At 43.1% G+C, this 22,450-nt stretch overlaps 1 protein-coding gene across 5 annotated transcripts in view; it reads left to right on the top strand.

The window, feature by feature from the left end:
* Positions 1-19,667: 19,667 nt before the first annotated feature.
* ERCC6 (ERCC excision repair 6, chromatin remodeling factor) overlaps positions 19,668-22,450 on the top strand; it is an 81,222-nt gene continuing 78,439 nt past the window's right edge. For 4 of the 5 annotated variants that reach the window (XM_023230156.1, XM_023230152.1, XM_023230155.1 and 1 more), the window contains exon 1: positions 19,668-19,812. The gene's annotated coding sequence lies outside the window, so the exon portion shown is untranslated. Of the gene's footprint in view, positions 19,813-21,809; positions 21,899-22,450 lie in introns of all 5 variants that reach the window. The other variant, XM_023230153.2, reaches the window with a different exon arrangement.

Below are 22,450 nucleotides of genomic sequence, written 5' to 3'. Positions count from 1 at the left end.
ACAGTAATTACTTCATGGTGCCAGAATCATTGTGCCTGCATTATCCCTTCACTGCTGTTCACGGCCCATTTCATGCTGTTCAAGTTCATGGCACGTGTGTTAATAGTTGCCCTGCTTCTTCATGCTCGGGACTCTCGACTCTACCTGTCCCAGTTATGGGATCCTCAGTGTCAACCAGTGGGTGATGCAACTCAAATCCCATTTTAGAGTCTACTTCCTTGAACTACTCCTGGCCTTATTTCTCTTAGGTCATGTTTCCTGGGAAATAGACTCTCAGGCAGAGGAAGTTCATTGGGAAGTGCTTTTGGTAACACTACAGTGTGGAAGGGAGGGGAACTGGACCAGGCAGAGGGAGAAAGTTCCATTGGAATGCAGTTACAAGAAAGGCAGAGGCAGGGGCTGTGAAATCCTGCAGGTCATCTTGTGTGAAAAGAAAATAAAAATTTCAGGACCCCAAACTCACTATGTCAAAGGGAAAAGTTAGGCTTGGGAACTGAGTCACGCAAAACTGCCTCCCATTTCCTAAATGGATAGCTGCAAAGATAGAAGCCACACACCTCCGCAGGAGCCTCTTCACAATTCACTTACAAGGAAATTCCTGTGGGCCCAAGATCTTTACCCTAAAACTGACTTCTGTTGAATTTCACTCTGACAATTTAATCAACAGCCTATCTTCACAGGTATAGGACAGACAGGACTTGTGCTCGTCCCTCTGCCCACCTGAGACAAATGCATATCTGACTGCATCTTTCACTCTATATTTCCTTTATTTTATGTAAAAAATGCAGATTCACTGAGCACAAGACCAGTGCATGGTTGACTGTTCCTCTACTCCCTCTTTTCACAGGTTCAATGTGGATTCTGTGAACGCTGATCAAGTTGGCAAGAAAGCAACTATTTGCCTCTTTCATCTACCCTCCCCTTTTTCTCTTTCCTCTTTCCTCTACTGCCTGCTCATTTCTCTATTGAAGCCTCCAAACCATCTTTGTAAAAAACATGGATCGCAGATATTCCTGTGATTTTTGTTCCTTTTCCCAGGCACACTCTCGACCTTGGTGAAATAAACTTCTGAATTGATTGAGACTGACTTCAGTCATTTTCTTTGATTTACATGAGGAATCCTGCCTACCATGCTACCTCTCTGTTCAGGTCAGGCCTGGACCCCTACCTTCATGGCCCCCAAGCCCAGACATAACAGCAGGTGGGAGAGTCAGGAAACCCTGGTAAGGAACACTCTTGGGCTTCCTTGAGAGGGTGCAGAGGCACAGAATGGGGCATAGGGGCAGGCAGCCAGCTGGGTGGAGGATTTAGACCTGTGCCCATGTGCCCAGACTGACAAGCTACTCCAGGGGCCCTGACATGGCTTCTTGATGTCTCCTAGGACTTGAACCAGGAGTGAGGGGTTGATGGGGACTGGGAACAGGAGCAGTAGTGGAAGAATACATTCTCCAAAATCCTCTCAGCAGTTTTCCCGGCCATATGTGGACGTGAGCAGGGATCCTCTCCAACTCATCTGCCCAGTGCACCCATTTCTGTAACAAATATCTCTTAATACTTCCTAAACACGCGCACACACACACACACAGTTTTTCCACAGTATAATGCCCTCACTGAATAAAAGGAAAGTGATTTATAATAAAAGAATATTGGCCAGGTGCGGTGGCTGACACCTGTAATCCTAGCACTTTGGGAGGCCGAGGCAGGTAGATCACGAGGTCAGGTGTTCAATATCAGCCTGACCAACATGGTGAAACCCCCATCTCTACTACAAATACAAAAATTAGGTGGGTGTGGTGGTGGGCGCCTGTAATCCCAGCTACTCAGCAGGCTGAGGCAGGAGAACTGTTTGAACCCAGGAGGCAGAGGTTGCAGTGAGCTGAGATCATGCCACTGCACTCCAGCCTGGGCGACAGAGCAAGACTCCGTCTCAAAAAAAAAAAAAAAAAAAAATCATTTCAACATGTAAATGTTCAGGCAGGCCTGGCCTTGAAGACAAAGTTAATAGTAAGATGTTTGTACCTGTGTGTAGGGTCAACATGAGTGTGGCCATGTCTGGTATAACACATTGCGTCAGTCTCGGATGCAGACTGTCACCATATGCTGTACTAGAGACGTGAACACTAAGAGGGGTATTTCCATCTGGGATGTGGTTTTAAAAGTGCTGCCATTCCCAGCTTACCTCATTCCACACAGGAGTTGCATTTCTAGAAAAATGCCTTGCATAGAAAACTGTGCAAAAAGGACTTTATGTTACATGGAGTTCAGGTTTAGGCCCAAATAATCATATGAACATCTCTCTCCTGCATGAATGTCTGGGAAAGCATTTGAAAGTCCTGTAGGATGTAAGACAACTCTTTCTGCATCTTATACATGGAGAAAGTTAGAATTCCTCACCCCATCCACTAAATGACTATGGTGCTGTCTCATCCATATGTCCACTGTTCCCCTTCACAAGGACCATGACATTAAGGGGTGCCCAGAGAATGGGCATCCTGTGTGTGGCCCTCTCCTCACTTTTTTTGGAAGGCCTGGAAAACAGAAACAGTTCCTGCAGAATTTATTAATAAGATACACCCAAATGGAGATTCTACCAACTTGCAAATTGCTACGGGTGGAGGAGCTCTCTACGGCCTCCTTTCTGCTGTCCTCACACTTCTGCTAAAACACATCACTTACTGGTGACACGTTCATTATTTACTCATCTCAGGCTCAAAAGCAAAGCAGCCAGGCTGGTCTCCACTCACTCATTCATTTTAATTAAACCCTCTAATTTTATTTATGCTGCCACAAACTGATTAACAATTTGCCAGCAGAGAGCAGGAAGTCTTAAAAAGCACCTTGAAGAATCTGTGGGTCTCAAAACACAAACCTCGCAGAAATGAGGTGGGCTGTGGGTGGGGGCTCCTGCAGCCTGGAGTAGGCAAGTTGTTGAAGCTTCACCACTTCCTACTACCTTGGAACAGCTTCTGGGTCTGAGATCTGGGGTCACCAGGAGCTGATGGATGGAGAGACTATCTCTTTGTCTGACATCCCTGAAGCTGTGGGAGAAGGGATAGGGCTGGCATGGTATCCTGTGTCCCTGGAGGACTGAGATTGTGGGTGGGGGCAGCAGAAATCTCAATTTCCCCAATCAGTGGGAGAAATGGACATTGATCCAGCCAATTACAAAACAGTTTGGTTGAGTATTGAGGCAGAGTTGAGCCTTGGGTGTTGGGGAAGATTAGAAAAGGGCTGGAATTTGAGTTAAATCATGGAGGACTCCTAGAATATCACCAGACTGACTAGCTGGAGAGGATATGAGCAAAGACTCAGACATTCATCCTTCCATTCTCCAAAGGCCAGGCATGCCACTAGTTCCAAATATTAGGGAGAGAAAAAGGAATGAGAGACTGTAACAGGCTGAATTGGGGAATTTTAATCCAGTAATGTGCAAATGTGATTTCCTCCCCTCCATGCCCCCACAATAACCACTACTATCAGTTTTGCCTTTTCAAATTCTTTTTCTGATCCTGAAAGTGGGACGGAAAGAAAACTTAGTCTCTTGCCCAGTAAGCTAGTATTCTGATACATGGTTAAAACCTTTGACCCCTTTCAGTCAAATACTTAGTTTACTTGGATGTGATGATCCTCCGCCCTGGTCTTCAGCAGTGAGCTGCTGGCAGAGGAGATCACATGGCTTGCTCTTTCCACAAGCCTCTCTCTCCTCCTTCTCCTCTGTTCCCTGCCCCAGCCATACGGAATTCAGGGAGGCATGAGGAGAGTCTCATGTAGGGAGCACTGGCTGGTGGAGGAAGCTGCCATTGCTGACTCTTTCCTGCATCTCCTCTGGATGCTGGTGATCTGTGCGGTCTTTAAAGTCTTGAGGATCTGCTTGCTCCATGATGATTGAGCAGTAACCCGCTGGCTGCCCCAGTGCTTTTGTGTGCTTGGACATCAGAACTCCAGCCTTTGGACTCCAGGACTTATGGCAGTGGCCTCCTGGATTTTCAGGCCTTTGGACTCAGACTGAGAGTTAAACCATTGGCTTCCCAGGTTCTCAGGCTTTAGGATTTAGACCTATCCCAGGGTCTTCAGCTTGCAGATGGTCTGTTGCATGACTTCTTATCCTCCATAATCACATGAACCTATTCCCCTAGTAAATCCCTTCTCATACATCTCTATCTCTATCCCTAGATCTGTCTCTATCATCTCTATCACTATCTCTATCTCTATGTCTATGTCTCTATCTCTATTTCTATCTCTATCTCAGCTATCTCTATCTCTATCCCTGCCCGGATCCCTCCCCTTATCCCTATTTTTATCTCTATCTATCTCTATCATCTCTATCTCTATATCTATCTCATCTCTATCTATCTCTATCTCCATCTCTCTCTCTCTATCTCTATCCTATTGGTTCCATCTTTCTAGAGAACCCTGACTAATACAGATTGTATGATTATATTTTCTTTCTGCAGATTTTATCTGGAATTAGATATCCTGAAAACATGTCCGTGCCCTCAGGTTATTCTTTACTGTTGCTACATTCTTATTTATGTTCACACTTGCAGTCAGATTCCTCTGATATGAATAATAGATCAGCAATAACTTTTCCTCTCGTGTTCAGAATCATTACCATTTCCTTCAAAATCTCTTTCATGTATAACTGTACATATTAATCACAATGCTGGTTATTAATGATAAAATTACATTGAAACAGTGGAGCTGCTGAAATTAAGGCACTCTGAGATCAGCCCATGTCTTCTTCTAAAGTTTGAGCAGAACTTTGCTTATTTATCTTTTAGGTCAGCTTTGAAGAGTAAGACGATTGTTGGAGATTATCAAAATGACTCTAAAAGATTACCAATAAAACAATGTCCAAATTAAGCAGGGAGGATCTTGACAAAAAGTCAGGGCAGAGACAAAGTTGGACAGAATATATGAAATAATGAGAAAAAGAGTAAAAAAGGCACAGAACACCATGGTAGATGTGGGACTAAAAAGTTAGTGAACTGTTCCTCATTCCTACTTTTCACCCTCCCACTATACACATGCACACACACACACACACACACATACACGATTCAATGGAATCATATATTTTTTTTTAACTAATGAAAAACTGTATTTACTTAGAAGCATTCAGAATGTCAACAAAACTGAAACCACCTTTACAAAATTATGACAGTAAGAGAAATCTGATATAGCTGACTCCATCTTGCTTCTAAGATATCATTGTTCATTCCTAGGTGTAGGACAAGCTAACTTTGGGAGGAATTTAGTTCATGGTTTAGCTGATAAGAGCCCTTCCCAAAACTAAACTGTCTTTGTAAAACTAATAAAAGGCCACAAGATTAGGACTGTGAGAGTGGCCTGAATCTTGCTAAGATGTAGGCATAGTTAAACAATTACCAGCCATTGTTCTGAAGGTCACAAGATTTGTAACTTCCTCAATTACTCCTATAAATAACATCACTATTTTAGAATCTAAGATTGGCTTTTTGAGATGTCTTTTCAGACTTTTGCATTTCTCATGACCAGGTGGCTCCATCCAGACCTGCCACTCAAGACAACTAGTCCTGCCGCCCCCACCAGAAGCAGACTCAGCACAGGAGGACCATTTTCCCACATCCGTATGATTACATTCCCAACCAATCAGCAGGACCCAGTCTCTAGTCCTCCACCTGCCAAACTATCTTTAAAAACTCTAGCCTCCAAATTTTGAGGGAGGTTGATCTGAGTAATAATAAAACTCTGGTCTCCTGTTTAGCTGGGTCTACATGTATTAAACTCTTTCTCTATTGCAATTCCCCTGTCTTGTTAAACTGGCTTCGTTTGGACAGTAGGCAAGAAGAACCCATTGGCAGTTACAAATTAGCAGCAACTTCTCCTTCTTTTTTCTTTTTCTGCTATTACAGAGTGTTACTCAGTTAACGAACAATTATTTCATACAAGCCACACTGGAGCAAACTGAAGATGAAGAAACCATCATTCCTACATGTGCTGTGCACCAAGAACCTGCTTTAAATATTCATGCCAATTTACAACCTCCATACTGTACCAGGCAAGGTTAGAGTCTATTGAAAATACCATCAAGGCTATCTAAAGACAAATTTGGTAGTGTGTCGGCTATACAAACAAAAGACACTGTATAGTTTAAATGCAAATCTTACGCATTTCAATTGTTTTCCTTAAAATGAGTGAGTTGTATACAGAGGGGTTAAATGCTTTATAGACATGAAAAAAACTGGGCTAGAACCAATTTATTCATCATCATCATTTTCATCTTCTATATTCCTCCTTCTCTTCATCTCCTTCTATTTTCTTACTTTCTTCAGCCTTGATGACTCCCTTTTTGACAGGCTTTCCTTTAGCTTGGTATGCAGTAATTTCCTTTTTGCATTTTTCCTTCAGCTTCTCAGCCTTCTTTTCCTAAGGCTGCTTGTTATCTGCAGCAGTATCATTATTCCTGAGAAAAGAAAAATAGCTTAGAGCATTCTGAGCTATGTGAAGCATGCAAAATTTATCCATTCCGCAGAGACATAAGTATGGGACTTCAGTCATGTCCTCTACACCCATGCCTGAGGGCAATTGTTTATAGACACCTTGTTCCTGACTATCTGCCTCACCCGTTATCTTCGTGTTCCTGGAATTTGAATTATCTTCGTGTTCCTGGAATTTGAATTATCTTCGTGTTCCTACACACAGAACAATATCTAGACAATCAATAGCTTATGTCATTTTAATGTAAATTCTTGGTAAACAACTTAAGAAGCTCCTCTTCTTTTCCCTTAAAAACCTACTTTTAACAGAATGTATATCCAAGGCAACTTGAATCTGTGCTCCCAGGTTGCAGTCCTCAAGGTTGGCCCCAATAAACTCTCTACTTATATTAATTTTGCCTCAGCCACTTCCTTTCAAGCCAATTCCACTTCTCTCCAAGCTTCTTTGCAACATCCCCAAAGGATAGTCCAGGTGTTTTCCTTTGACTCTGGGGTGATGGAATAGAATAAGAAAAATTCCTGAGGAGTCCTCTTGTGCACACTGAAATTCCTGAAGTTGTTATTTGTTTCTCCTTTAGGAGGAAGATAGGTTTTTGTTTCTCTCTTTTTTCTTTCTTTTTTCTTGTTTTTTTAAGATGGAGTCTCACTCTGTCACCCAGGCTGGAGTACAGTGGTGTGATCTCGGCTCACTGCAACCTCTGCCCTCTGAGTTCAAGTGATTCTCCTGCCTCAGCCTCCCAAGTAGCTGGGATTACAGGCGCCTGCCACTGTGCCTGGCTAATTTTTTGTATTTTTAGTAGAGACAGGGTTTCACCATCTTGGCCAGGCTGATCTTGAACTCGTGAGCTCGTGATCCACCCGCCTTGGCCTCCCAACATGCTGGGATTACAGGCGTAAGCCACCACGCCTGGCCTTCATTTCTTTTTTATAATAGGCCTTGTCTGCCTTTTGCATGTCTTCAGATTTTTCCTTTCCCTTTTAGCAGATATGGACTTCTGCATCTCTGATCACTTCTTAGTACACTCTGAGAATCTGACTGAAGCCTCTGGGTGCTTCTTCTGCTCCTCCAGGCAAGCTTGCACAAAGAATGCATATGATACCATTTTGCTGCTCAACTTCTTAGAGTCTCGTTTGTCCATGTTTAGTTATTTTTCCTCCCAGTGCCCATCTGGCTCTCACTTGTCCTGGCTTAGTCTCTATGGAGCTCCATGTATTGCAATCGAAACTGCCTCTGCAAAAATTGTAACTGAGACAATTACTATGAGAAAGAGATCTGACCTAACTGATTTCATCTTGCTTCTAACCTCCAAGAAGTCCTTGTTCATTCCTGGGCGTAGGCTAAACTAATTTTGGGAGAAACTCAGTTTATGGTTTAGCTTTGAAACAAAGATGATAATATCCCTTTCCCAAAACAAACCCCCTCTCTGCCTGCAGACTAGAGTGCCTTTGCAGGACTAACAACTTAGCTGCAAGATTAGAAATTATGGTTTAGGAGTCATCCAGCTAGAGGCTGCAAGATTCTAAACCTCCCCAAATTGCTCCTGGGGATAACATCACTATTGTAAAACCTGAGATCAGTTCTTGAGATATTTTGCTGTACTCAATGAATAAGCTGGAACCACCCAGATTAATAAACTGGCTAATCTGGTTTTGTGGCCCACACTCAGGAACTGACTCAGCACAAAAGGACAGCTTAGACTCACTGTGATTTCATCTCTGACCTGCCCAATCAGAACTCATGACTCATGGGCCCCTACCCACCAAATTATCCTTAAAAACTCCCATCCCCAGCCAGGCACAGTGGCTCATGCCTGTAATCCCAGCACTTTGGGAGGACCAGGTGGGCAGATCACTGGAGCCCAGGAGTTCAAGACCAGCCTGGCCAATGTGGTGGAACCCTGTCTCTCCTAAAGATACAAAAATTAGCTAGGCTTGGTGGTGCTCACCTGTAATCCCAGCTACTTAGGAGGCTGAGGCACTAGAATTGCTTGAACCTGGGAGACGGAGGCTGCAGTGAACTGAAATCACAACACCGCACTCCAGCCTGGGCAACAGAGAGAGACTGTGTCTCAAAAAAACAAACAAAACAAAGCAAAACAAAACAAAACAAAACAAAACTCTGATCTCCGAATTCTTACGGAGACTGATTTGAGTAATAATAAAATTCCAGTCTCCTGCACAGCCAGCTTTGCATGAATTACCCTTTCTCTATTGCAGCTCCTCTGTCTTTATAAATTGACTCTTTATAATAGGCAACAGGCAAGGTGAATCCATTGAGTGGTTATGTCAGAGGTGTTTAAACCAGAGCAACTCCATCTTGTATAGGGTCTGGGTAAAATAAGGCTGAGACCTACTGGGCTGCATTCCTAGGAGGTTAGGCATTTGTAATTACAGGATGAAACAGGAGGTCGGCACAAGACACAGGTCACAAAGACCTTGGTGATAAAAGGATGCGGTAAAGAAGCCAGCCAAAACCCACTAAAACCAAGATGGCAGTGAAGTGACCTCTGGTCATCCTCATTGCTCCATTATATACTAATTATAATGCATCAGCATGCTAAAAGACACTCCCACAAGCACTATGACAGTTTATAAATGCCATGGCAACATCAGGAAGTTACCCTATATGGTCTAAAAAGGGGAGGAACCCTCAGTTCTGAGAACTGCCCACCCCTTTCCCAGAAAACTCATGAATAATCCACTCCTTTTTAAGCATATCATCAAGAAATAACCATAAAAATGGGAAATCCCTGGGGCTGCACTGCCTATGGAGTAACCATTTTTTATTCCTTTACTTTTTAAATAAACTTGCTTATACTTTACTCTGTGGATTTGCCTCAAATATTTTCTTGCACAAGATCCAGGAACCCTCTCTTGAGGTCTGGATTGACATCCCTTTCTGGCAACATCTTCCTGGTGAACCACAAAGGGACTATACTGAGGAGACCCTGACCCAAAGGAAATAGACTGCAGCACCAATTGGCTAACTTTGGGTACATGGTGGGGTACATTTTACTCAGGTAAAGGATGAGATTGGGTTAAAGGCCTCTTTTAAGAAAAGGCAAGGATGCTTGACTGAACTTGGGTTTGAAGCCCAATTTAGGAAGGTTAGAGTCCTTCCTAAGATTTAGGGGGTTAGAGACCTCTATCAGTAAAGTCCTTCTTGGTTAAAAATGGATTTGGTACTGCAGGATATTAACTATTATTCTCTCTGGATTAATCTGTCTTGCACTCTTTGCTGATGGCTGTGGGTGACAGAATTAAGCATGTACAGGACCATGGGACATCGGGAGCTTTTTCCTCCCCAAAGGGGGACAACTGAGAGCTGATGGGCATGCTGGAAAAGATCCGCTTGTGACTGACAGGCGGCCATCTGAACTTCTCGTTCAGTGTCACTGCAATGGGTGGGTCTTTCTCTGTGGATCTTTCTCCATGAGTTCTTCGCCTTCCCTACTCTACTGCAGGCAATGCTTTTCTCCCTTCCCTTTCCTCTCTCTCTGCACAAACTGGTTGTAGGAATGGTAAAAATCACCATCTCTTGCATTATCTCTTGCAATTTTACTTAATGAGAAAAAGGATTTCTGAGGCTAGTCTTAAGCTGTAGTGAATCTGATCTCTTTTGTGCTATAAATTTGTCTTTCTGTATCATTCTGTCATAAAGAAGAGTACCTTAGGAGAGAACATGGGCTTAGGATCCCATGAAACCACTGCTCAAGACACTCCAGCAAACTGGTCAGTAACAAGCGTTGCTGCAGGTCCCTGAAACAATGAAACTGGGTGAGGTTTCCCTCTTATCTTGTTCTACATTCTTGGGAACTTGATCTTGTAACCGTGGGGCAGTAGTTTCTCTTTTTCCACCATCGAGAGAATAGGAATTTTGGAATTCATGTCATAGCCCTAAAAATTGTCTTGAGCAGTTAAAAGTTTTTGCAAGCTAAAAATTGGCTGCTTCCAGGCTCCTTCTGGGAAGAGTAATGGAAACTGCCCAGTGTTGTAGCTTAGTGGCTAAGGCTTTGTCTTTTCACAGTGGGGGTCTGGGTTCAGGGTTCAATTCCTGGCCCAGGGAATGAGTACTTTTTGGTTCATATCTATGTGAATGTTGCCATTTGTTGATTCTCTGCCCCTCCATGAACAACTTCTGACTTCCTTCTTGAATTTTCCTTTCTCTGAGCTACCTTTGGAGATTTTAGATTTTGTAAAAACTGCTAACCATCTCTGAAAAAAACCTGTTGACTTGTGGTTAAGTTATAACCTTAGTTAAGGCTTACTCGTTTTGCCTGTGAGGTTACTGTTGGTAAAATTCAAAAGCCAGAAATATTGGCCATTTGGCCTGGGTGAGATCAGTAACAAGAAATTTAAAAGGACATTTAAAAAAGAGTGCTATGGTTAAACATTAGCTTAATTAAAAGTGGATAGCCAAGCTCTACATATATTTAAAAGGCCTTTTGTTTCGTCTCTTCTTGGAATATGTTTTTCTGGAAAAAAAGCTTTTTTTTTTCTTCTCAGTTTAATGAGCTGTTTTTCTCCATTGTCTTCTTGCCACTCTTTATGCACACATGAGAGGACCTAGGAATTTCTAGCAGCATGGGACTCCTTGGGAAAAACAGAGGAGGTGCCACAGACCTCATTTTGGGAAAAATCTCTGTTTTCTTCATAAAACCCCAGGAACTGAAAGTGGATAGATACCTCTCAAAATCTAAGACCTTGTTCTCTTTTGCATTGCATTATCTGATGTTTTTGACTGTTAGGGGTATGAGAAATTTACACTATGAGAGAAATTTAGTGTACAATAACTAGGGAGGAAATGTACTTTTAGGGATGGCTAATGACAGTTATGGGGGGGATACTCAACTCTTTGCATGTTTGGATCAGAGAAGCATGCTCTTGGACTCCTGGAAGGTATGGAAATATCCCCACTCACCACTCAGAGATAAGACTCTCACGGGAAATGGGCTGATTTCCTCTTTTTGGGATCCAGGATCTGCTATAAAAATGGGGCCCTCAATTTTGGGGAATCTGTTTCGCTTTCGAGCTGTGCCTGCTTATGAGGCCCTAGAAATTGCATACTTTAAAGAGAAACTTAAAAGCTGGCAATTGAAAAATCTTACAACTACTAGATCCGTCTGTCTATTTAAACATGTTGTATGTGTGATGTGTATAAATGAAAGAGCTTTGATTAATTGGCTTAAAAATAATAAAAGCTTAAATCAATCAAGCCATCAAGCAATCTTTATTTCCCAAAGATTATTTGATTATTTGATTTAATCTTTGGGAAATAAAGACAGTTTTACAGATTATTGGTAAAATTAAGACATTTCATCTAAATTACACTGGTTGCTGAATGCTTTAAGGTCAACTGCTTCTTTTACTTTTAAAAATTATTCTAGTACCTGCTTTGGAGCCATTAGATTCTAAGTAAGGCCTGAGGGCATGTGGAGTTAGCCATGCCTCCTGGTTATGTTAGAAAGAGTCAGACCTTATCTACAATTTTGTCTGGTGTCTTAAGCGCCAAAGCTGGTACATAATTAGAATCACTTACTTACCAGGTTTTTCACCAAAAGTAAAAGTTGCTAAGACTACCAGAAATATACCAGGCATGGTGGTTTATGCCTGTAATCCCAGCACTTTGAGAAGCTGAGGTGGAAAGATCGCTTGAGCTCATGAGTTCCAGATTAGCCTAGGCAACATGGCTAAACCCTGTCTTTATAAAAAGTACAAAAAGTACTGGGCACAGTGGTGATGACTGTAGCCCCAGCTACTTGGGATGCTGAGCTGGGAGCACAGCTTGAACCCAGGAGGTGGAGGTTGCATTAAGCTGAAATTGTGTCACTGAACTCCAGCCTGGGTAATAGAACCAGACCTTGCCTCAAAAAGAAAAAAAAAAAAAAAAAAAAGGACTACTAGGGAAACAGTTTTACAAGCAAGGTATGTAAGGAAAGTGAAATGTATTTTTGGTAAAATATTATAAGAAGGCATGGGAATGTGGACATTTTCTTTTGACTTAGTTCAGAGGGTTAAAGGATTGGTTTAAGTTAGATAGGATAAAGTTGAAGGTTTGAGCAAGTGGTGGAAGGTTTGTGAAAAATGCATATTGTAAAAGAAATTCTGTGTGTGAACATATTGGCTAAAGTTGAAGAAGTATTATTCAGTTTTTTCATAAATTGAACATTGGAATAAAAACACAACGGGTTTTTCTTAGAGCACTTATCTACTCTTTAACAAATATTTGTAAAGGATTATAAAAGATTTATGAGAATCTTACCTTATGGTCAGACATTAAAATTGGATAGATTCGTCTTTAAGGTTTTATTAAGAATTTGGTTTAACATCAATAATGCACTAATGCCATGGTGAAATTTGGCTTATTTGGTATAAAAATCATACAGAAAGCACTGTCAAATATGAAATGGTGTTTGGCTTTCTTTGGGCTGTATTTTTATAAATATTTATTTGTATCTGTTCCAAAATTATGAGAAGCTCCTATAATTCTTTTTTCTTTTTTTCTTTCTTTCTTTTTTTTTTTTTTTTGACAGAGTCTTGCTCTGTCACCCAAGCTGGAGTATAGTGGTGTGATTTCGGCTCACTGCAACCTCCACTTCCTGGGTTCATGCCATTCTCCTGCCTTAGCTTCCTGAGTAGCTGGAACTACAGGCACCCACCACCATGCCTGGCTAATTTGTTTTTTTTTTTTTTTTTTGTATTTTTAGTAGAGATGGGGGTTTCATTGTGTTAGCCAGGATGGTCTTGATCTCCTGACCTTGTGATCTGCCTGCCTCTGCCTCCCAAAGTGTTGGGATTACATGCATGAGCCACTGTGCCCAGCCAAGAAACTCCTATAATTCTTATATGACTTAGTGTATATTGTTAATAATTATAATTATGAAAAGTCTTTGTATGCACAGAAGTAACCAAAATTCCTAGTCAATTATGACTTTAATAATGGCTGTCCTAAGACTTTTTGTCATCCGCAGATAGGTGTTATCTTGTATTGATTCTCTTCAAAAGGTGATTTATAATCAACTACAGGACTTTGACAGGTGCTCTTAAATGCAGGTTTCTGATAACTTAGGAGATTGTGACATCAGAATAGAGGAAAAAACATTCAGGACTCTCATGGAGAGCTGAAATATTCATGACTATCAAGCACAGCAGGAGTCAATTGCATGGAGTAAACTAATAGAAGCCTGAAGTAATCTTTTTGCCTTTTTTTCTCAAAGTGTCGCTGATCTTTTGTTTTGTTTTTCACAGTCAAGAGAACTTTTATTTACAACTTGTAGCAGCTGAGTATGCCTATAAACAAAATTTGAAGCATATTTCTCTCTACCCGATTTCTCCAGAATTTGGAAACTATTTGTGAGTATTCTTATGGCAATATGGTTATTTGCATAAGTGCAATAAGAATCTGCTTTCTTTTACAACAGGACACAATTGGAGGTACTGGTTATTTTACCAAGCCTTTGACTGGAATGGCATGCTTTCGAATATAGACAAACTGCTTTAAGGAATCAAACTTGACTTACAGAGACAATAAAAGCCCCTTGGGATAACTGGCCTCATACTTTATCTACATAGTTCTTGTACAGGGTTCTTGGCCTGTGATAAGTAACGAATGCAGCTTTCTCATAGGCCCAGGAGCCCCAATATCTTGGGATCTCAGGAGGAGAGGAATTTACCCAACTTATAGGTATTTGATGGCAGCAACCCATGGCTGGGCTCAGTTTTTTAAAAAGTCTTATTTAAAATTCCTTATAGAACAAAGATCCATCAAATCCAATTACAAAACACACATACACACAAAACCCTATGTGAAAAATAATTATTCTTGCTGCACTTTTTACAAAGAATCAGGCCGAGTGTAAAACTAAATTTATTTAGTTGGAAGCAAATCAGTCTTACCATGATTTGCGTTTAATAAAAGTGGGAACCTGAAGAGAGAAAAAAGTTATGTTCCAACTATGGTACACCTGTTATTAGATTCTAGTCTCATCAGTTATTTTTAAGTTTTTTTTTTTTTTTCTTGCAATTTAGACTAATCCTACTTATTCCAGCCAGTGATCTCTGGCTGCTGCTCAGAAAAAAAATAACAGAAATGGGTAATGTAAAAATCTGGATCAATATTCTAATTCCAGTCATGTATTGGAACATATAGCATGTACAGCAACTTCATATCAGCTTGACCAGTTCCAACCACTGCCCAGTTCATGGAAAGCCTTCTAATTTAGTTTACTTGGGTAGTTTTACTTATTGTGCTTTACCATTGTGGAATATATTGCTGTTGTACTCTGTGTGGGAGTGCAGGATAAGCTCACTCAATGTTTTATTAAATTGAATACTTTTTAATCTTCCAGATATCACCTTTTGCCCTCAAGAGTTATGAATGGCCCTCACCATAGTGATGCCTTCTGACTGTGCTCCTCTCTACTCTGAATACAAGAGACCACAATAGTTAGGTAGGAATAGCATAGCCCTTATTCAGCCTGAAGAAGTTACAGAAGATGGATCTTCGTCCCTCTACTACCCTTTGGATTAGGGGTTCCCTTGTAAAAAGGGAAGGGAGAAATATGTCAGGGGCATTTGAACCAGAGCAACTCCATCTTGAATTGGGGCTGGGTGAAATAAGGCTGAGACCTACTGAGCTGTATTCCCAAGAGGGCAGGCATTCTAAGACACAGGATGAGATAGGAGGTTGGCACAAGATACAGGTGACAAAGACCTTGCTGATTAAACAGTTTGCAGTAAAGAAGCTGGCCAAAACTCACCAAAACCAAGATGGCAATGAAAGTGATGTCTGGTCATCCTCACTGTTCCTTATATGCTAATTATAATGCATTAGCATGCTAAGAGACACTCCTATCGGCACATGACAGTTTACAAATGCCATGGCAATGTCAGGAAGTTACCCTATGTGGTTTAAAAAATGGGAAGAACCCTCAGTTCTGGGAATTACCCACCCCTTTCCTAGAAAACTCATGAATAATCTACCCCTTGTTTAGCATATAATCAAGAAATAACTATAAGTATTCTCAGTCAAGCAGCCCAAGTTGCTGTTCTGCCTATGGAGTAGCCATTCTTTATTCCTTTACTCTCCTAATAAACTTGCTTTCACTTTACTGTATGGACTTGCCCCGAATTCTTTCTTGCTCAAAGGTTAAGAACTGTATCTTGGCATCTGGATCAGGAACCCCTTCTGGTAACAGTTCACAATGGATGCTTTTTATACATTCATTGCTTTTAAGATTGCTTGTTCATTTATTCAACATACATTTAACATGTTTTTCTAGTGGTTGCCAACACAATTCTAAATAATATGCTTTTACTTCTTTTTTGATGTATAATTTTTACAAAGTATTTATTGTGCTTCCAATACACCTAATTTTTTTTCATGAGTTTTTCCCCGTTTATGAGGATCAGAGAACCAAACTGGTTTTGTTGCACTGCCATTACCCAGAAGTTTTGAAGAGTGAGAGTCAACTCAAAACTCTGTTCTGTAGAGTCAGTGGGAGAGTTCCTTACACTGAACACTAAATGTGAAATAAAGGCACAAGGATGAATATGGTCACAGTTAAACAAGTTAACATTAGTAAAGCACTCAAGACAATGAAACCACCTTTGCAAAAATTATATCAGTTAGAAAATTATGACAGTGAAAGAGCTAATACCTCACCCCTAACTCCCATCTTGCCTTTCCCTTAATTATTTCTAAGCTACTGGGGCCAGCTAACTTTGAGAAACACTTAGGCTATAGTTTACATGATAACAGACCTTGCCTGAAATTCAACTGTTTTTGTAAAGCTAATGGGAAGCCATCAGGCTGTGGGGGAGGAGAGGAGCCTGGGTCCTGCTAAGTCGCAGATATGAATAATGATTGTCAGTCATTATTCTGGAGGTTATAAGATGCTCAACTTTCCCAATTACTCCTGCAAATAACACCACTGATATGGTTTGGCTGTGTCCCCACCCAAATCTCATAACCCCTATGTGTTGTGGGAGGAACCTGGTGGGAGGTAACTGAATCGTGGGGGTGGTTACCTCCATGCTGTTCTAATAGTGAGTGAGTTCTCACGATATCTGATGGTTTTATAAGGGGCTTTCCCCTCCTTCACTCTGCACATCTCCTTGCTGCCACCATGTGAAGTAGGACGTGTTTGCTTCCCCTGCCACCATGATTGCCATGCATAACTGTGAGTCAATTACAACTCTTTCCTTTATAAATCACCCCGTCTTGGGTATGTCTTTATTAGCAGCATGAGGGCGGACTAATACAACCACTATTTGTAGTTTTTTGAGATATCTTTCCAGGTTTTTTGCATGTCTGACACCCATAGCTCCACCTGGACTGCCAACCCCATTCCCACAGCCCCACCCAGAAGTGATTCAGCCTGTAGGACAGCTTTGACTCCCCCTATGATTTCATCTCAGCCTCAACTAATCAGCAGCAAGCAACTGTTACCTGGCTACCCCACCCCTTCCTCCAAACTGCGTTTGAAAAACTCCCAGCCTATGAGCTTCAGACTTTGGATCAGACTATCTGAGTATGCACTTCATCTCCCACTTGGCATGGTGGGCCTCGTGTCTATTAAGCTCCTTTTCTACCACAATGGTATGGTCTTTCTTTATGCAGTGGGCAGGAAGAACCCCTTGGGTGGGGTGTTTAAAATAATGCCCAGCTTAGAGTAAGGACTAGAAAATGGTAGGGAAAATGGATTAAAATCCAAATCAATAACCACTATAATGATATTAGAAATACTGGTTTGGGAGTACACAGGAGATGCAAGAGCCCGTTGCTGTCAGAGGGTAGGGGAAAGCTTCAGAAAAGAGAAACTTTTTCTGAGTTTGCAATGGGTAAGAGAATTCTAAGCAGAAGGACCTGCTTGTAAGATCACAGAAGAGACAGAATAACAAGTAGGGGTATGTGGGAAAAGATTAATAATTGCCCCTCCTTCAAAGTTTCAGTTTATAGTTTGTCTATTCCTGTGGTATAAATACTCCTACCATGGCTGATTTCAAGCTATTAATGTGAAGTCAACAAAGGCAGAGTTGGTGCTACAGGCTAAACTGGGTGCCCCCCAAATTCGTAGGTTGAATCCCTAACCTTCAATGTGACTATTTGGAGACAGGGTCTTCAGGCAGTAAATCTGGTTAAATGAGATCATAAGGGTAAGTCCCTAATCCAATAGGGCTGATGCCTTAGAAGAAAGGGAAGGGAGAGAGCCCTCTCTCTCCCCCATGTAAGGACACAGTGAGAAGGTAACCATCTGCAAGCTATGAGGAGAGCTTTCCCTAAATGAGCTAAATCTGCCTGCATTTGATCTTGGACTTCCCAGTCTCTAAAACTATGAGAAATAAATGCCTGTTGTTTAAGCTGCCCAGCCTATTGCATTTGTTATGGCAGCCTGAGAGAAGACAGCTGGGAAGAGGTGAACAGTATGCTTACTAGGCCATAGGAGCCAATTGCAGCACATCCTTCCTGGGAGAAGAGTAAGTAGTTCCCTAAATCCTGAGCGTAGGCACCCAGGGAGTGAAGGACACAAATGATGCAGAAAAATTAGATGGGACAGGAGAATAAAAGGGTTTGGACGACTTGCTAAATAACTTGGGACCTCATTTAACTAAATTCCCTCATTTAAGATCCTATCTTCAAATACAGCCACATTCTGAGGTCCTGGGGTGGGGGTGGGGGGTTAAGACTTCAGCATGAGTTTTGGGGAGGGGACACAATTCGGCCCTTAATAGCTCCAGTTGTATCCCCTCAGTTGTTTTCCTGAACCTTGCCCACGTCTTTGTAAATAATAACTCTCAACTTCCCCTATTGAGTGGACCATCTTTTTCCTGTCCAAATTCTGATATAGGAAGGGTCTCCAAAATAGTACACTGCAAAGGGAACCTCAGTCTCAAAAGTTGGGAACCACTATATATCTGCTTTTACTTTCAAGCATTGAAACTAATGTCAATCAACTGCCCTTCTATTCTTAATATTTTATCCAAGAAATCACCAAATTCTTTCTTCTTTAAAAAAAACAAGTTACAGGCTGGGCATGGTGGCTCACGCCTGTAATCCCAGCACTGTGGGAGGCCGAGGCGAGTGGAGTTTGAGGACAGCTTGGTTAACATGGCAAAGCCCTGTCTCTACTAAAAATACAAAAATTAGCTGGGCATGGTGGCGGGCGCCTGTAATCCCAGCTACTCAAGTGGCTGAGGCAGGAGAATCGCTTGAACCTGGGAGGCAGAGGTTGCAGTGAGACAAGATCGCGCCATTGTACTCCATCCTGGGCGACAAGAGCAAAACTCCGTCTCAAAAACAAAAACAAAAAACAAACAAAAAAACCCACTACCACCAACAAAAACAAGTTACATTGTGGGTTGGGGCCGCTTTCTGACCCCATTTCCCTATTGTCCGACTTCAGGCTTCCAAGTGAGGACGGCACTTCCCAGGCAGTGACCCGCAGTCACTGCGCTCCCAGAGGACGTCCTGCCTCAGGGCCCTGGAACGTCCACCTTCTCCTAGCGCCGATCCTGAGCTGAGAAGCTCTGTCTGGCACAGCCACCCTGCATCGTGGGCTGCTTCTTTCCCCAGGCGAAGCTCAACTTCTTCCCTTTGTTCTGAACCTCTGTGTGGACATCTTTTTTCAAACGCTCCACGGTAAAATCTTTGCCTGCCTCGAAACCCTGCCTACCTCTGAGATCTGAGGACCGATACTAAACGCTGGACGTAATGCAATGTACACATGTAAGCAGGCTCTGTAGGCACTCACTCCGCCCAGGCGCGCGCGGCGGAAGGGGAACAGAGAAGCAGACCGCTTTCCATCTTTCCCGTGTTCAGTTGTGCCAGATGACAGGAGAGGTTACAGCCTTTGGCTAACTCCCCTGCCCAAGCGGACTTTCTCTGCAGGGTTCAAGGTTAATTGTGAGGATTTACATTCGCATGGCACACCCGCATCCCCCTCTACGTGGAAATATGTCTTAACTTTCATAACTGCCTTACTAGCAGGGTATTTTTCGCTAGGGGCGAAGCGTCCTCCGCAAGCCGCCCAGCTGACCGGCAGCAGAGACAGCGTTCTGGCCCTGCGTTCGCACGCAAGAACAAAGGCGCGGCTGAGCGAGTCCCTCCAAACCACGTGGTCTTGCCCGTGCTTAAAAACAAACGCTGAGCCAGGCGCATGCGCCGCGAGCCTACCCGCGCCAGCCCAAGTCGGAGTCACTGTTGGGGGCGGTGTCTACGGTGGAGCTGAGGGCGCAGGCGCTACGGCCCGTCTAGCCGGGTGCCCAGGCGGCTGGCGGCGGCGGCGGCAGCGGCAGAGTCTCCGTTTCCGTGTGGGCGGCCACGCAGCCCTGGGTGAGTGTTCTGGGGGCCCGGCCCAATGTCGGGCAGTGGATGTCGGGCCCGGCTCAGGCTCCTCGGGCAGCCGCGGCCCCGCGCCTTGGCTTTGCCGTGGTGATTGAGCCTGTCAGCGAGGGCTGTTTGTAGCGGTCTTAGGGCCAGGCTCCCGCTTCCGGCCGCCTCGCCTGAGACCGGAAGTAGCGCCGCGGAGCTTTCACCTGAGGCGGCAGGAGTCCCTGGCTGGCGAGAAACTCAGCTACTTCTCCGACTTTGTATAAGGCCCCTACGCGCTGGGTCAGCTGGGTCCTTTTTGGTCTCGATTAAAATGCTGGAGCTGTCATTTTAAAGAGAGTCGGGCTAGATGTACGTCCGACGTTTTGGGCGTTGATAGAGTCAAGTTAATAGAGTTTGGGCGGATGGGGCAGGCCGCCTGTAAATGCTGCTGTTACGTGACTTCCACGCAGCGTCTTCACTGCTGTCATCCTGTGACAGGCTGCCCTTGCTTTTCTCCTCCACTTTTCCCATCATATTCTTGTTGCTCTGTCTCCTCCAATCCATTATCCGCACAGTTGTGCAAGTGGTCTCTGGCATAAAGTAGGTCATGCCATCATCACCCTACTTAACAGTTTTCAGAGTCAGTCCATTGCACTGGCAGTGGAATCCATGCTCGTGTTTTCCCAGGCCTTGTGTGATCTGGCCCTTGCCTGTCCCCTCTCAGAACTGTGCCTGTGTCCGACCAACTCTCCAAACCAGACCCAGCTCTCCCCTGGCTGCGGGAGCCCCAGTGCTGGGGGAAGGACGATGAAGATACTGGTGTCCCAGATGATTAAGCCTTAGAAGATACTCTGCAAGACTTAGGCCATGAATGGAGCCCTTCTTGGCTCTTCTTAACTCAAAAGTCAAAAATAAAGTAAAAAATTCGATGTTCTAGCCTTCTTCCTTTTTCACAAATGCATCAGCTCTTTCTAGTGATAAAAGTTAAGTTGTTGGGAGGCTGAGGTAGGTGGATCACCTGAGGTCAGGAGTTCGAGACCAGCCTGACCAACATGGTGGAACCCTGTCTTTACTAAAAATACAAAAAATTAGCCGATGTGGTGGCACATGCCTGTAATCCCAGCTACTCGGGAGGCTGAGGCAGGAGAATCGTTTGAACCCGGGAGGCAGAGGTTGCAGTGAGCCTGGCGGAGGTTGCCCTCCAGCCTGGGCAACAGGAGCGAAATTCTGTCTCAAAAAAAAAAAAAAAAAAAAATTACACTCATTTCCTTGCAAGACGTTCACTTTACTTTCGATCTGACTGAGTCCTCAGATGTTACTTTATCAGAGAGGCCTCCTTGACCCCACATCTACCTCCATAATTTCAGTTTGGTTTCTCTCGTTTTGTCAGAAAACCTTGTACTTTCTTAACAGCAGTCACCACAATTATACTTGTATGTGTCTCAAAAGTTGGGAACCACTGTATATCTGCTTTTACTTTCAAGCATTGAAACTAGTATCAGTCAACTGCCCTTCTATTTTTAATATTGTATCCAATAAATCGCTATTGTGTACGTATATGTGTGCGTGTGTGTGTGTGTGTGTGTGTGTGTGTGTGTGTCTGTGTATATATATATGGATTTTAAATATCTGTTTTTCTCATGACACTCTAAACTCTATGGGGACAGGAATTAGTTAACCTAGTACATTGTCTGGTGTAATTGACTCTCAGTAACTGTTTGTTAAATGTATGATTTATTTCACTTCTGAAATTCTTTAACCTGATAAGAGCCTTCTGGTTTCCAGCTCTCACTCCCAGAAGACTTGGTTTTCTGGCCATTGCCAGACACTAAATGACTTCTTGACCCCTTTCTCCCATTTCCAGGCCCCTTCTGTTTTTTTTTTTTTTTTTAAACCTACTCAGTTTGGACCACCTGAAGTCAGTTACTTCAGCTACTCTTCTCAGCATCTTCAACCCCATGATCCTTTTGCTGTACCATTTCTGCTCTGAAAATCCTCAATAGTGACATTTCCCCCAGGACTGCTAATTGCTGAAGGAGGAGATTGTACAGCCCTGGAGATTGTTAGCAGTCTATGGCTCTGCGGGCCTGCGGGCGGGGATTCTCAGGTAGGTCCTCCACAGCAATCATCAGTGTTTGTTCCCTGTCAGCTCCCTGTTCTCTTGTACAGGACATTTATTCCAGACTCAGTCTTCAGCCCCTATGCCAACTTTGTCTCCTGGCCCAGGAACTGCCCAACTTGCTACTTTGTGGGATATTTTGTCTATGATCCACTTCAGCTTCCCTCCTTTCCACCTGCAAATTTAGATCCATCAGGATTCCTCCTTCTGCCAGAGTCCGAGAAAGATGTGTTGTGCCTCCTGTTCATTTCTGCTCGGGACCTTCCACTTTTGCTGTCTCTTGATTCACCTTTCTGGTGGGTTATCTCCTCTGTCTCCCTCCAGTCATTACATGCTCTAGTTTTTCTTGCCCTAGTTCTCTCCCCACACCCAACAAATCCATTATTTATCACTCTAGCTGTCTCCTTGCCACAGGCAAGCTCCTTAAAGGACAGGCCACTCCCTTGTGGCCTCCATTTCCTCATCTGCTCCTTTCACACCAACTACATTTCAACCACTACAGTCTGGTTTTTGACCCTATCCTCCACTGAAACTTTTTTT

This window comes from Piliocolobus tephrosceles, chromosome 9 (assembly GCF_002776525.5).
Source record: "Piliocolobus tephrosceles isolate RC106 chromosome 9, ASM277652v3, whole genome shotgun sequence".
Classification (NCBI taxonomy): domain Eukaryota; kingdom Metazoa; phylum Chordata; class Mammalia; order Primates; family Cercopithecidae; genus Piliocolobus; species Piliocolobus tephrosceles.
Note: the sequence above shows the minus strand (reverse complement) of the source record. Positions and strands in the feature narration are given on the sequence as shown.